The sequence below is a fragment of the Dama dama genome, chromosome 23, assembly GCF_033118175.1.
Source record: "Dama dama isolate Ldn47 chromosome 23, ASM3311817v1, whole genome shotgun sequence".
NCBI lineage: Eukaryota > Metazoa > Chordata > Mammalia > Artiodactyla > Cervidae > Dama > Dama dama.
This window is the reverse complement of record NC_083703.1, coordinates 80,995,639-81,009,772: the sequence shown is the minus strand read 5'-3', so window position 1 is coordinate 81,009,772 and position 14,134 is coordinate 80,995,639. Positions and strand designations below refer to the sequence as shown.

The window sequence follows — 14,134 nt, the reverse complement described above, 5'->3', positions numbered from 1 at the left end:
ATATCAGCCCATCAAACTCTGCTCGACACAAATCAGCCAGAGTTGGTTGCCTTTGCAAGAGAAAGTACAAACACCCCCAGTCTAAACGTGGACTGAAAGATTTTAGAACCTTGGTTTCCATGCCTTCATCTAACAGCTGGAGAAATTAAAGTTAAGAGGAGACTTTCAAATCTGGGGTCAAGGAGGGCTTGTGACTTGATGATTAAAAGCACGAGTTCTCGAGACAGCTGGTCTGGACATAAAGCCTGCCTCTGCCATTTTGTAGTTATTCATTGAAATGAGACACACGGCTTTCCAGGCTTCGGGTCCTCACCTCTTAATGTAAGATAAGAACAGCACCTCACTCCCAGGGCTGGGAAAGCTACAAAGTGCATGATAACCTTTGGCTGTTATTTTAGTGATGATTCTTTTAGATTTCTTCTGAGAAGTCAAGCAAAACAGGAATGTAAATTGAAAAAAAAAAAAAGATGCTGAGCAGGAAGGCACTGGAGAAAGCCTTTCTCCAAAGGGGATGTTTATTTCAGAGACAAGCAGGGGGAAGCTCAACCAGCTGTTTTCCAGGAAATCATCCACTTAACCCAGGGTGAGCTCTAAATTTTAATGACCAGCCAGTGTTGAAAGGCTGCATAAAGAAGAAAACAAAAAAGGATGAGGATGTAAAAACCCAACCACACACTGCATACACTCTGACGTCTCCAATATTTAATCAGATTCCTGAGTTTGGAGGTGGTTCCCATCTTCACTAGGAAAAGAATCACAATCATCACCAATACCGGCATCCAAAACCTGAGCTCCATCGTAAGTATCAGAAATCAAGTTTCAAGGTTCACTAGGATCTTGGAGCAGTAAGATGTAAATGATTAATCCGCACCCACTGGACTGGAAGTTTGGGGGTGGGGCTTTGCCTTGGAAGCTTCTCCTGCCACAGATGTTCTCCTTAGTCTCCAAGCTCCCCCTTCCCTGTCCATCCAAACCTTCTCATCTCAGCGCAAATGCCAACTCCTCTGAGAAGGCTTCCCAGTTCTCTCTAAGGGAGCTACACTCTCAGAATGTTCCTTTTCTTCCTAGCAGTCCCAAGTTTGTAATGAGATGCTTTTTGTGATTGTTGGATCAGTTGCTTTTCCCAAGTAGACTGCAAGTTTCACATGACCAGAGATGATATCTGTTATATATACTACTGTAGATCAGGTTAGATTGGTTTCAGACCCACAATAGTAACTCTGTATGTCTTTGTTGATTTAATGACTTTGGCAATGCTCTATTAATTATCATTCATTCACTCACCTGATAAGCACTTACATCTTTAGCATGTACTCTTCATTCAATTAATTATTAATAACCTATAAGTGTTTACTATCTGCCAGGCACAAATGGGAGCGATGAGGACACAGCCATGACAAAGAGACAAAAATCTCCACCCTCGTGGAATTTAGGGGGAGGAGAGGATCAATGAATACACAAAAATGACATACCTTGGTGGAGTCTTAAGCTTCCGAGAAAAGTAGAGAAGAGAAATAGGGAGGGTCAGGATGGGGGCAATTTTGAAGAGAGATGCTGGAGAGGCAGAAACCCCAACAAGTGTGAGGCATCGGGTGGGGGAGAGGTCCAGAGGGAGCCGTAGTGAGGGGCGTGTCCTGGGTCATCGAGGCCGGAGCTAGACAGGAGGGGGCCGGGTGGAGGACGGGGCGCCCGGGAGACGACGAGGGGGCCGGGTGGGGGACGGGGCACCCGGGAGCAGACGCAGGCAGGGCCCTGAAGGACTTTAGATTGTGCTCTGAGATGCAGAGTTGCTGGGAAGCATACATCTGGAAAGAGAAGTGGGATTTCAAATTATTTTGGAGGGAGTTCCTTGACAATCCAGTGGTTAGGACTCTATGCTCTCACTGCTGAGGGCCTGGGTTCAACCCCTGGTCAGGGAACTAAAAATCCTACAGGCTGCATGGAGTGGCTAAGTAAATATATATGTATGAATATATGAATATATATATATTAATCACTTCCCTGGTGGCTCAGAGGGTAAAGCCTCTGCCTGCAATGCGGGAGACTCGTGCTCGATCCCTGGGTCTGGAAGATCCCCTGGAGAAGGAAATGGCAACCCACTCCAGAACTCTTGCCTGGAAAATCCCATGGACAGAGAAGCCTGGTAGGCTACAATCCATGGGGTCGTAAAGAGTCGGACACGACTGGGCGACTTCACTTCACTTCTATATTATTGACTACATATATATATTTGAATATCTGAATATATATGGTATTTGACAATTGACAGATATTTGAATACATACATACATATATGCATAAAGTAGTCTGACTCTGGAGACTAGGTTGAAGGGGGTCTCGGGGGCTGGGAGGCTCTGGGGACCCTTTTTCTCCCTGGCCGGGGGCTGCGGCAGGATGTGCTGGTAATCAGGCTCTGTGAAGGTAAGGGCTCCAGGAGGTGCTGAAGGGTTGACTGTGGGATGTGAAGGAATAAAGGGGTGCCAGGGCGACTCCAGTATGTCTGGCCTAAGCCACTGGATGTCGGAGCGCCTTCTGTCGGACTCTGAGGAAAACAGGTGGTGGGGAGGTGGTGATGGTGGGGAACGCAGGTTGGGGGCGCTGGGGTTCAGGCCCGTGCTGTTTCAGGCTATTTACAGCATCCGAGGGGAGACAGTTACAGGACAGACACCGTCCTTGCCTCTCCGGGAACCTGCATCTCAGTGAGGGAGACACCTGGTCAACAGCACAGCTGCGAGGCGATCCGCCATGTGAACCCGCGCCGGGCGCCACGGCGGTGACGTGGCAGCGGCAGTCACGTGATGTGACGCACGGCGTGCGGGCGTCGCAGGGGCTCGGGGGCGGCGTTGGTGGGAAGGTCGCGGGAGAGCTGAGACCCGGGCAGGGTCCGCCAGGCCAAGTCCCGGAGGAAGGAACGAGCTTGGCGCGCCTGAGAAGCAGGAAGAAGGCAAGTCCAGGAGGCTTCCCCACGGCTGGGTCCTACTTTAAACGTGATGGGAGGGGCTTCCCTGGTGGTCCGGCGGCTAAGACTGCACACTCCCAGTGCAGGGGGCCTGGGTTTGATCCCGAGTTGGAGAACTACATCCCACAGGCCACAACTTAGAGTTTATATGGTGCAACTAAGACCCTATGCAACGAAGTGAGTTTTTTTTTTTTTTTAACAAGACCCTAAAATCATAAAGATTATTATAAATAAATAAACACAATGGGAAGCTGTTGGGAGACTTATAGGAAGGATACGGTCACACCTGACTCCCATTTTTAAAAATAACTTTGGAGGGCTTCCCTGGTGGCTCAGTGGTAAAGAATCCACCTGCCAATGCAGGAGACACGAGTTTGATCCCTGGTCCGGGAAGATCCTACATGCCGCGAGGCAGCAAAGTCCCGTGCGCAGTTAACTACTGAGCCTGTGCTCTGGAGCCCGGGAGCTGTAACTAGTGAGTCCATGTGCCTAAAGCCCGTGCTCCAAAGCAAGAGAAGCCACAGCAGTGAGAAGCCAGGAAGCCGGGACTAGAGAAAAAAGCCTGCCCAGCCCAGCCCCAGATGAAAGCAAGGGTACCGCTGGAGACTGGATTCGCGTTAAGAGGGAGCAGGAAACCCCATTAGCATGCCATTAGGCATCACCCAGCCAAATAGGACGCTGACTCAGAAGGTCAGTGGAGGCGGAGAGAACCGGACAGACGTCGGACCTGCCTTGAAGGGCGAGACGACAGGATGAGAGGAAGAGGGATCCGGGGTGCTGAGGTCTTGGGGTGCGCGGGTTGTTGGAGGGCCCCCAGAGCTCAGGGGGAAGCTCAGCAGGACGGCTCACCTCAAGTGGGACATGACCGAGGGAGGGGAAGCATACTGACACATGTTTTTAAAGTGAGTCAAGTCCACATACAGTGTAGCAGACACATGAGAAATACTCCATCCTGATGACTTTTCCCAAAGTAGCATATCCGGGAAATCAGGCCCCGAAAGCCCCTGTGTGCCCGCTCCATTCCCTCCTATTCCTCCCCCAAGGCAACCACTGTCCTCGCCTGACACAAGTCTCACTGACAGCTTTAAACCTATGATTCACAGAAAATAATCCGAGGGAAGCGTGGGGCACTTGCTTATGCAATTCTCCGAAAAACAGGCTCACTCGGTCTTTTAGGCCGAGCACGCTTCTGTTTCTCGCTGGGAGGCGGGCCTGTCTCCCCTTCTGCCCCTAGGGGGCGCCGCGGAGCCGGCGCGGGCTGGTGGCCGGCGGCCTGTCCCCCGCGTCAGAGGGGCGGCAAACCCAACGCGAGGTCCAACTGCAAAGCCGTGCTCCCGGCGGGCCGGGGGCCTGCTCCGCCCAGCCTCCCTTCTGGGTTTCACTTCACTCGTCCAGTCCCCGCAGAGGCTCTGCTTAAGGCACCCTTGTCAGTTCCTAGTTCTTGCGGCGGTTAATACTTGAATACGTTACAGCCAGTTTTCCTCTGTCCTGGAAATTAATCTCTTCTGTTTCTTTCCCTCCCTCCCTCTCTCTCCTCCTCCTTCCCTCTCACTATTCCTGGGATTATTTCTTTTGGAAACAATTCCCTGTGCACTCTGCCTCCATAAATCTCTGAATCCTGGCACATGGAACAAGCCTGTATTACAAGGGAACAGAATCAACAGGCAACTGGGAGGCAAACTTCTACCCTCTGCAGTTTCGCCCCAGTAGGAGGACCAGGTAACGCCTCCCGGACAAAAGGTTCATCTTTTCAACTGCTTTTACTTTTCGGGAGACCCCCATTCCCTGTCTTTTTATTAAAGGGCTGTTTTCGCGTCCTTGGCTCTGCACATGTTTTCTGCATAACATGAAACAGTAACCTTTAAGTCTTCCACATCCTGCTGTGCTCTGGACTCACAAACCACAGTTTTCAGACACACACACGATACATACACAAACACACACACATACACACCCTGAATCTGTACTAGCTGACTGCTGGCAAAAGAAAACAACTTTTCACTGTTACTCTGGCTCTTTCTGTTTAACACCTTAATTGAGATATAATTTACATGCCATAAAATTTACCCGTTTTAAGTGTGTAATTCAATCTTTTTTTCTCCCCCCAGTTTATTTACTGAGGTGTAGCTGGCTGCTTCTTTTTGAAAAAGGAGCCACTGGGTGAGCATTTTGACTCCACAGTCCCTCCTCACCTAGAGAGGTGACATCTAAAGATCAGAGAGCAGATTCTGTTTCACCCCCAAAATAGCTGTTTTATTCATTGTGCCATTTACAACTCACTTCCTGTGTTTTGACTCTGAGCTGCAGGCCTGCTGCTTAGAAGCCAGGTGGATTGGGTGTTTTTTTTTTTTTTACAATGTCAAGAAGTTTCTCTTGTGGTAGAGGAATTTTCTGCTTGCTTTTTTGTTTTGTTAGTGTTTAGTGAGTCTTCAGATCTTTGCTTCATCTGCTGAGCTAATTAGAGAGACGTGAAATGTACCTTTGTGACAAGACAGAGTATTCAGACACAGTCAGTATTTAGAGCTGCATTCTAACTGTTGAGATTGGTGAAAAAAGGAAGATGCCTAGAAATATAAATAGGACATGGAGGCCTAGAACTTTCCCCTAATATTACAGTCTTCATCTATCCTTGGGTTTTGACATCTCTGAGTCTTTATTATTTGAGAAACAGAAATGACAATAATCACTTTAGGAGATCTGCCTGAGGATCCTGTGAGATAATTCACTTGAAAACACGTAGAATGCTAACAATTTTTAAAAATCTATTACTGTTTACTGAACACGAATCTTAAAAAGCTTCAGTAACGGTGTAAGAATTCCATTTTGGCGAATGTACATTAAAAAGTGCACAGTGCCCGCTGTTGGAGCGAGTGTGCCAGTTTAACCAGTGGCGCAGCCGACAGGTTACGAGGCCTGCTGTGCGCCAGCCCCGGGGCCTGGATGGTGCAGGCAGAGCTGGGTGGAAGAAAGAGAGTCAACATGTACTTGAGCAAATAAATATCTAAGTACAAACTACGCAAGGGTTGCGGAAGAAGCCATTGTGGTGTGTTTATGTCTAAAGCAACTTAAGATAATGAATATTTTGCTAGTAAACGCATACCTATAGGCACAGAAAAATTTTCTGAAACAATTCATGAGAAATTGGTTATAAGGGTCTCTTTTTGTGATAGAAACCAGAAAAGTACAGAGGGGAATGTCTTCTACTTTTTACTCTGTAACTTTTCTATACAACTTCAAGTTTCTAATTAAAAGCATGTACTTTTATCATTTATTTTGTTGTTATCCTAGAAAAGTATATATATATATATATCTTTATTAAGATATAAGTAGGCTTTATTAAGCCTATCAGTAGGCTTCTTTGGTCAATAGGCTGAGAGTCCATTTTTATTTTCTTCCTTAGACTTCTATCTAAAAACAACCTGTTATTTTAAATGAATAAATGATTAACTGCTTGAAATACTTAACCTGTCATGCCAAACTAATTAAAAATTAAATATTACACTTGAAAAGACAAAGGTCATTTACTAGAGTGCAAGAATTCATCAACCCATACCAAATCATTACCAGCCTGCTGTGCCCACAAGTTTGCCCAGATAACACTTTCCTTTAACAGATGTCTGGGTGCTGACTGTGTACTCGGCATTGCTCTGAGCACTGACTACCAGATAGAACAAAACCCTCAGGGCGTCACAGGTAGACTCTAGTTGGAGGAAACAGACAAGTAAACCAAATACGTATTTACATACAATAAGTGCTAGAAAAAAAAATGAGAGTGGGGCTGGCTGGCAAGTGTCCCGGGGAAACGGAGGGTGCTTTTCGCTCATCATTCAGAATACATTCTGCAGCTGCATCGCTGCAGAGAAAGGTCAGGAGGCCTGTCAGAGGAGATGCCATTTCAGCCTGGATGGAGAGAAGGGAGACGTGAGCCATGCAGATAAATGATGGAAGTGTTCTCTGCCAGAAGAAAGGACCAGTAAAGGCTCTGAAATGGGAGAGCTGGAAACCAGTAAATCGACAGTAAGTACAGGACCCTCGTACTGTTTATTCTACACACTTGTCACAGTGCTCCGAACACTTCATAATTTAAAATTAAAAAAAAGAAACTAAAGGTGAACACTGACAGCTTTATTATTGTGTATACAGGACTCAGACTGTGTGGTTCTGGACATTGCTTCTCTTTTTTCAATAGTTAATAAAAAGTCAGTGTGGACTACACATCCTAGAAAAAAATAGATATATCTTTATTAAGACAGGGCTTAAGATTCTTTAGCCATATTCATGTCATTATGATGTATTTTTATTATTCTCACAGTATCCCATAAAATGTGTACTTTATTACTATAGTACATGAGATTTAAAAATCTTTTTTATTGTTAAAAAATCTTTTTTATAGTACATGAGATTTAAAAACTCTTTTTATTGTGGTAAAAAGCACATGATGTAAACAAACACATTTTCACCAAGGGGCTTCCCTGGTGGCTCAGTGGTCAGGAATCCTCCTGTCAGCGCGATGATCCAGGTTCGATCCCTGGGTGAGGAAGATGCCCTGGAGGAGGCAATGGCGACCGCCTCCTGTGTTCTCACCTGAGAAAGCCCATGGACAGAGAGGCCTGGAGGCCCACAGTCCATGGGGTCGCAGAGTCGGACACAACCGAGTGACGCACGGCAGCAGCGTCTTGGTCGCCTCTGGCTGTGCAGCTCAGGCGCTAAGGAATCCTCACCGTTGCACTACGCTTACCGCCAGCCAGCTCTCGAATCTTCCACCTTTCTAAACTGAAACTCTGTCCCCATTCAGCAGTAACTGCCCACGCCCACCACCAGTGTACCTGCTGACTCTCTGAATCTCTGTTCTAGGCATCTCGTACACGTGGAGTCACAGAGTCCCTGTCGGCACCTGAAGCTCACTGGAATGGTACAAGCCCATTTTTAGCCACCGAAAATTAAACTAGTGAGTATTAATTACTCCATAAGGGAAAGGACCCTGAGACACACTGTCTTCTGTCTGCTGTGAGATGCTCAGTGGTCAGAGGGGCACAATGACAGTGAGTCCCTGAACTACTTAAAACAACAAGAAAAACAGCCAACCCTCGGGAGCCTTAGCGCAGCATCTGACTGTACGCTGGCATGCCCTTCCTGCTGAGGCCCTTCCCTTAGAGTGAAGGGCTGGCTGTGAAGTCACCTCCAAGGCCTTTGATTCCTTCTCCTGCTCCTTCTCTCACATTCTCAAGTCCTAACTCCGTGAATTCTGATGAAAATCACGGGAGTTTTCATGCTCCCTGGCTGAGCACTAGGTTAATCTTCTCTTCCTCTTTCAAACAGGATCTGTGGGCAGGCTGCTCTAGAACAGCGGTGCTCAACCAGAGGCCATCCAAACCCGCCCGCCCTGCCCTTCGTGGGGGCGTGGGGGCGTGGGGGCGTGTGGCCGTTACAGGAGACGGGGGCCTGTCATGACTGTGGAGGCAGTGCTACCAGCATCTAATGAGTCCAGACCTGGGGAGCTGGAAACACCCCCCCAGTGCACAGGACAGCCCCACAGCACAGAAGGACCCAGTCCGAACATCAGCAGTGCCAAAGATGGGAGCCTTGGGTGCAGAGAGACTGGGGAGGAGGAGGACGGGAGGAAACGGGTGGCGGTCCCTGCCTGCTCATGCCCATCTGGTGTCTCCCACCGAGCGGACAGCCCAGCAACTTCTGTCTCTTTTGCTGTTGACTCTCCACCCTTGACTGGGCTTCCCAGCTGGTGTTACTGGTCAAGAATCCGCCAGCCAATGCAGGAGACCCAAAGAGATGCCAGTTTGATCCCTGGAGCAGGAAATGGTCACCTACTCCAGTATTCTTACCTGGGAAATCCCATGGACACAGGAGCCTGGCAGGCTACAGTCCATGGGGTCACAAAGAGTGGGACACAACTGAACACACTTCCGTACTTACTAACTTATTCTCCTCCTGATTACTCTTTGTTATTCCTGAAGACTTGGGTGTGTGACTTCAATAACGCCATGTTAGACCCAAACACATGGAATAGATGAAAACTGGAGGGCAAACTCTAACATGTACCAGAGCTGTGTGAGCATTCTTTCTAAGACCTGAAAAAATCTTCAGATCCTTGGTTTAATTTAATGGATGATACATTCATCTGCATATAGCATTGAGCAGTAAAGTAAACTTTTTTCTGCGTCTTTGTTTCCAAATCAATGGGGAACAAAGGATATCCCCATTCCATTCAAGCTGTTTCAATGATTCCCAAATGAATGTGGGAGTAATAGTCAAGCCATTGAAATACAGTGATGAGAAAGCATACTTAGTGACCTTGTAAACCTTCTATGAAAGTACACGGGCACCTTTAAGAAGAACATCCAAGTGTCCTTTTTATATAATAGCCCTTTGTGCTTTGAAATGTTCAGATGCCAATAAAACAGAATTGAACAGAACAGACTAGAAAGACTGCAACTTCCAAATTTTCTAGTAACAGTGCTGTTAAAACATGATTTTTGTTTCTTAACACTCAGAAACTTCAGTTTCCTCAGCCCTACTTACAGAAAGGACCTTGGACACACAGTTCACCAACCGCCAGAGGAATTCAAGAGGAAGCTAACTGTACCCTAAGGTCTTTGAAGCTCTCAAACGATGACCCAAGTTTTGTGTTTTTCTATTTTGAAAACAGCAGCAGCTTGGCGGGAAGCAGGAATTAGACAAGAGAACTGACTGAAACCCGCCCTCCAAATGGGAAGAAAAACTACCAATAACGAACTGTGAGGTTTGAAATCACTGTGCATTATACTATCCATTATTCAGACGGCTTCCAGCCTCGCTACCTGGCACCTTCTCCTGCTCTGCGCTGCCTGCAGAAACGCACTACAGGAAGGCTGAGCCGGCCTTTCAGAGGAAAGGACGCTTCTTTATCTTCCCATTCTGCCTCTCCCTTCTATCTGTGTTCTGTCTCTCTGTTGCTATCTGCATGTGTTGCAATCCCCTCCAGTGTTCCAAAGGCCAACGAAATAGTCCCCTGTCAGGGTACTCAGCCAAGCACATTCACTGCTCAACTGTGTTTTTCTCAGCCCTTTCACCCACTGATTTCAAATTTCTCTTTCAAGAGGCCAGCGATGGCAGACCTCAACTGAATCAGTTACAAAGAGGCGAGCTGGGAAACCACACCCTCGAGATTACTTGGAGAGGAGAGCAGCCTGACGCTCTTCATCTAAATCCCTAGTCCTCACTCCAGCCTACAAGACGGCAGGAAACTCGCAGCCATAAGCGAATGAGCTCAGCTGGCCTCGAACGGGTTCTTTTAAAAAGTGTGTGTGTGTGTGTGTGTGTGTGTGTGTGTGGAGGGGGAGGAACAGAGGCACTCTGCCCGGGAGAACCTGGAGAGAAAGAAATCCTCTCTCCTAACACTGTCTGAAGTTTGCTGCCAGGGATTCAGTACATACCTGACCAAAAAAAGAAAGTGCCCTACCTAACTGGTTTGACTGTTTCCTGGCTACTACCTGGAGAAGTAAACAGAACCTTATCATTCTCAGGGACATCTGACTTGGACATTTTTCCCCCCCAAGTAAATATTTGTAATTTCAATGCTCTTCCACTGCTGCCAACTGCTGTCTTTGAACTGGATCGACTGACAGTTCTGTCTCAGAGGAAGCGAGCTCCATAGCAACGAGCCAGGGAAGCCTGCGCCTTCCACCAGGCTGCCTCTGCGGCCACTGGGTGGGACTGGGGGGTGCGTGGTGACCCGGGACTCTGCACTTATCTCGTCAGACTGGAGCTGGACCAAGAGGTTCTTCCTGTGCCCCCCGGGCCCCTCCAGTCAGGCAGGATTTCTGTTGATTGCTTTGCACTTCTCAATGAATCCAACACTCGGGGCATTTTTCTCTCTTGATTCAGGAAGTGGGGAGCTGAGCTCTGAGAGTCTTTCTGCTCCGATGATATAAACAAATTGTAGAGGAAGTCAAGTCAAACTTTCCCTTGCTGCTTTTGTTCTCCCAACCAGCGATTCAGAAAACAGAGCCAACGGTTTTTTTTTTTTTTTTTTTTTTTGGATGACTTTTAAAGATTGCTCTTAACTGGAAAGGCAGAAACTCTCTTTAAAAAAAAAAAAACAACAAGATACTCAACTTACTGTTTTCAAAAAAGAAATGCCCTAGAAGGTTTGGGTTTTCTATTTTTTTTTTTTTAAATAAGGCTGTTTGTGAGACTTTTCAAACCAAATGTCTCCCTTGACATTGCAGTTACCTAATGGTTGTTCTTTCCTTCAAACTTCAACCAAAAGAGCATTAATGAGCTTTGTGTGGACAATGGCCAGACTTGATTAGAGGCCCTTGGTGCCATAATTCACAGCCAAGGAGAGCTAACAGTCATGATTCAATCAGAGTGCCCATACAAGGCATACAGCAGACAGAAACGAGACAACTTATTTGCAGCAGCAGCAGATACTGCTGGGAAAAAATCACACATAATAAGCCCTTCTTGCCGTGGAAGCTACTTGAAGGCCTTATCACCAGCTTGTAAGATGTCATCTCTGGGTCTCACTCATGGTTCTGAGAAAGACCATTTCCAAACCAGAGACCCCTGACAACCCCAGGCGAACGCTTACCACCCCTGTCCTAGTCATCTAGTGAAAGAAGCTCCACGCTGCGTTAGCGAAGGGAGGCCGGATGGTGGGGAGATGCACCAACATCTGCGGGGGGCCTCCCGCACTGGTGTTCTGGCATGTGAATCCTGGTGCAAGAAATAAGACGTGACGTCACGTGGGGATCTACACGCCACCCTTGCTCGTCCTTGGCTGGCGCGCCATGTACACAGGCAGATAGTCAACTCTCAGAAACAGCCTGGTTTTCTAGTGAAGCATGCTAAGCTCAAACACAGGCTCACACTCCGGACTGCATCTCTGCATTCCCTCTGTACCGCGGGGACACAGCGTGACACGCAGTGCTGTCATGGGTTAAAAGTAGCACAGCGACATCTCACCCCAGCGCGCGGCGTGTGCTAGACTCTCAGTGAAAGGTCGGTATTGTTCGCCTGGGTCAGGAAAAACCAGCATCGGTAGAATCTAAATTTGGACTGTATTTACAAAGTTACTTCTATTAATATGTCAGAACATGTTTGTTTAACCATGATTGTCCCTGCCCTCCTTATCTACAATACATTATATACTGTAGCTACTCACAGACCAATAGGTAGATAAAATCAGTTATGCAAGTTGTAATTGTGCAATTACTGAATAAAGAAAGGATGAAAGGAAAATGTAAAGTTCTGAAAGCTGGCTTGAGTTCCCGTTTTATCTTATATTCATTAAACTGTTTATTTACTTGTCTACACTCTCGCTCTGTTGATCATTTTCCAGGCATGCATTTCCCCTGAGCCACATCAGATGAGAAAGCTATTTTATTTCCATTGCAGGGGAAGCAGACCCACAGCACACCCAGAGGCAGCGCCTTGCTTGGAGGCCGCCGAGGTATGCTCGGCAGTGTTAGAAGCTGTGTGCACCTCCACACCCCATAACTACTTTGAGAGCTTTGATGTAGAAATATGCAATACCTACAGTGCTCCAGAATTTCTATAAAGCAAATAAAGCTATTATGCCATGATGCAACTGCCATACATTTACCAAATTCAACGAATGCATGTACTGGGTGCTGGGGTACAAAAAGTGGTCATCAGTGCTGGCTGGTCCCAGATAAAGACTAGACACACACACACCTGCAGGGCCAGAAAAGCAGAGACACCGTCATGAGTCCTATGCCTGCAGTCACTCGGTCGTGTCCAGCTCTTTGCGACCCCGAGGACTGCAGCCCACCAGGCTCCTCCATCCATGGGGATTCTCCAGGCAAGAATACTGGAGTGGGTTGCCAATTCCTCCTCCAGGGCATCTTCTGGACCCAGGGATCAACCTGCATCTCAAGTCTCCCGCACTGACAAGTGAATTTTGTACCACTAGCTCCACCTGAGAAGGAAGTAAACCCTCGTACCCAACCAACAGCACCTGTGGGTGTGAAGACACGCAGGAGGGTCACGTTTGGTGCATTTCCCACTTATCCATTCACCTCTTATTATACCTGATGCAACGTGACCTTGGAATTCTGGTGCGTGCTCTGTCCAAGTATAAGTGGCATACCAGGGAAAGCAAGAGAGAATTTTGAATAAAAGTATTCACTAGGCTATTGGGTTTTTTAATCATTCTATTAATCACGATTCTCTGGAAAAATAGAATCAATAGGATATGGAGGTATAGGAAGAGATTTGTTACGAGGAAATTGACTCATGCAGTTATAGAGATTGAAAGGTTGCATCATTTTCTGTCTGGAAGCTGGCAGCCCAGGAGAGCCAGAAGTATAGTTCCAGGCTGAGTCCAAAGGCCTGAGAAACAGGAGGACTTATGGCAGGACAATCAACATCCCAGCTTAAGCCAGGAGTCAGGAAGAGCCAAACTCTTCCTCCTCTGCTGATTTGTTCTGTTCAGTTGCTCAAGGGACTGGATGAGGCGCACCCAGACTGAGGACGGCACGCTGCTTCACTGAGTCTACCAATCCAAGGCCAATCTCATCTGGAAACACCTTCACAGCCATTCCCAGAAACAGCACAGAACCAATATCCGGGCAACCCGTGATCTTGCTGACACACAAAATTAATCATCACAACCCACTAAAGAGGAATAGATGATGTGATCAGCCAGGAAAAAGAAATACTGACACTGACAGAGATACCATAAAAGAAATGCTCCATCTCCACAAAAGGGATGGCAACCAAGATGCGTGCGTGCATGCTCAGCCAGGTCTGACTCTTTGCCACCCTGCTCCTCCATCCACGGGATGCTCCAGGCAAGAACACTGGGGTGGGATGCCATTTCCTCCTCCAGGGGATCTTCCCAACCCGGGGAGCGAACCGGCAGTCTTCTGTGTCTCCTTGAATTGGAAGGCAGATTCTTTACCATTGAGCCACTTGGGAAGATTCATCCCTGCCCTAGGAAACACACATCGCCTAAAATCTTAGAGATCATTTATAAAACACTTGACAGATATTTTCCCAAATTTGACACAAAAATCCTGAAGATTTGTATCACAGTAATGTGCTGTCATGTATGGATGTGAGAGTTGGACTGTGAAGAAAGCTGAGTGCCAAAAAATTGATGCTTTTGAACTGTGGTGTTGGAGAAGACTCTTGAGAGTCCCTTGGACTGCA

General features: G+C 47.2%; 1 long non-coding RNA gene across 7 annotated transcripts; it reads left to right on the top strand.

Annotated features, from left to right (window-relative positions):
• Window positions 1–695: 695 nt before the first annotated feature.
• LOC133045232 (uncharacterized) lies at window positions 696–12,252 on the top strand. Of its 7 annotated transcripts, XR_009690158.1 has the most exons (5): window positions 4,341–4,678; window positions 6,791–6,976; window positions 7,814–7,907; window positions 9,624–9,716; window positions 10,054–12,252. It is a non-coding gene; the product is annotated as an uncharacterized LOC133045232 (long non-coding RNA). The 7 variants fall into 7 exon arrangements; XR_009690159.1 differs by lacking the exon at window positions 4,341–4,678 and adding an exon at window positions 696–798 and having other exon boundaries at window positions 6,805–6,976; window positions 9,624–12,252; XR_009690157.1 differs by lacking the exon at window positions 4,341–4,678 and adding an exon at window positions 716–798 and having other exon boundaries at window positions 9,624–12,252.
• Window positions 12,253–14,134: the final 1,882 nt, after the last annotated feature.